Below are 2172 nucleotides of genomic sequence, written 5' to 3'. Positions count from 1 at the left end.
TCAGCCCATGGGTTTTATCTTTTGGTAGGCTCCCTGGCTTTGAGTGCCTACCGAGTGTAGAGAGCCTCGGCTAGAGCCGTCCTTGCTGTTCCTGCCAGCGCTGCCTATGCACAGCCCGTGCGGAGCTGGGGCTGGGCTGGGCCATGTAACCAGCAGAGCTACGCCGGTTAGCATCACCCAAGGGAACAGCTGCAGGCATCTGTGTGTGCCTTTCCACAGTCCTCAGTGCAGAGCACAACCCGCTGTGCTGGCCTTTTGGCCTCTCACCAGCGCTAAAAGATGTTCACAAGCCACAACAAGAAGCTCCTTTTTGGTGTTGGTTCTGTTGGTACAATCCTGCGTTTGATTTAAGTGGGAGGAACTTCACAGCAAGCCTCTTTCACTATGGCGAGGCTTTCTCTCTCCACTTGCAGCTCTCTTGTTCCAATCATCCCTTTTCAGCTAAAAATACCTGCTGTCAGCCCTTGTGCCATTGCAGGATCAGAATGCCCTTTTTGTGTGATGCCTTGGCCAGTTGGAATCTCCTCGTGGATTTTGAGTCTCTGGCTTTTCTCACATTTCACTTTCGTCAAAGGTTTTTTTTTTTTTTTTTTTTTTTTTTTTCCCAAGGCTGTTTCTGCTACTCCTTCATTGTTCTCTGGGAGAGCTGGGAGTTGCAGTTAGTATTGCAACTGTTTATTTGGGCCTACATGGGTTAATGAAGGTTTTGCCATGACTCATGAGAGCTCAGACTGTGATACATCTAAACTCTACTGAAAATTCTTTCCAGAGCCAGGTCTCCCAGCCTGAGATGTGTCGTCCTCAGCTCTCACATGTTATATTCTATTCTCTCAGCAGAATCCTTGAGCCTTTTAGCTTGAATTGCTTTCAGAGTAATAAGATACAATTTACCTTTGTTTTAACGTAGTTCTTCATGCATTATTGCTATCATTTCAGCGTATTCCTACTTATTTCTTCCTGCAATTTATCCTCCAGATTACTACTCCCCTCCCTGTCTTGCCTAGCAATGTCTTACACTTAGAATATAAAGTTCTCCTGTGACTCATATTCCAGGCAAAATGCCATCCATCCTAATAGAGTGAAACAGAGTATATATTCCTCCTATTAATTTATCCAAATCTGTTTTGTGTTCAGATCATTTTCTGTACTTTCAAATAAATCTTATTTGTTCCGAACATATTCTCAGTATCTCACCACACTTCACAGTTCAATAGACTAGACCTTATAGCTTCACTGTGAAGCATGTAATACTACGATTTTTTTTTTCCAAATGACAAATTCAGATGTAGGTAGCTTATGAAATTTGTTAGCGGTCATTAACTGGTAAACGAGCTGTGATCTGAATCAAGATCTCATTATTCCTTATTCTGAGCTTAACTCCTACTTCATTTTACATAAACATAGTTTTGTAGTTCAGCATGTATATAAAACTCACCATTTTGGAGCTGAAGTTTTTGGCATGATTTGTATAACATTATAAGTTTGGTTTTAATAGGGAAAAAAAAAAAAGAGGTAGTTAGGAAATGCAGTTCTGACATCCAGGGCCATTTTATCACTCTATAATAGTTCTGTCTTGTAGGTTGAAAATTATGATGTGTTCTGACTTTCTTTTTGTAAGCTGGTTGCCAAGTCTAAAGGATGGACATCCTCTTCACGGGCTGCTCATACACCAGCTCATCAGTTCATCTGTTTTGAGCCTGAACTTTGAATGGTGAGCAGTAGCTGGTTATCTCAGCCAGCCTTGATAACTTTTGGAGAATGAGGACGGATATATTTCCAGCCTCTTACTGGGAGTGATGTGGTTGATAGTATTACATACTATCCAGGTATATCTAGTGGATGTGCTGCTATTTTTCCTTTTCTCTAGTCTCCAGTTAAAAAGGGTTAAGTTATAGGGCTAACTATAAATAAAACTATTTATTTGATGTTTTGTTTGCTAGCGTGGAAATCTTGCTTACTGAGCACTACAGCAGTATCATTTAGTTTGCATATTCCTGACTTTGGGCTCGAGTTGATGCTGTGTAGGTGGTTTTGTCAGGACACCTAGAAACTGAAGTTGGCCTTTTGAAGCTAATCAGTCTTTGGCAGAAGATCTACAATTACAATGCTCAGAAATGAGACTGTGAAGGAATGCTTAAGGCAAGACTGCTCAATGTCTGGGCAACAGGATGC

The sequence above is a fragment of the Anser anser genome, assembly GCF_964211835.1.
Source record: "Anser anser genome assembly, chromosome: 3".
Taxonomy (NCBI): domain Eukaryota; kingdom Metazoa; phylum Chordata; class Aves; order Anseriformes; family Anatidae; genus Anser; species Anser anser.
The sequence above is the reverse complement of the archived record's forward strand: the minus strand, read 5'-3'. Positions refer to the sequence as shown.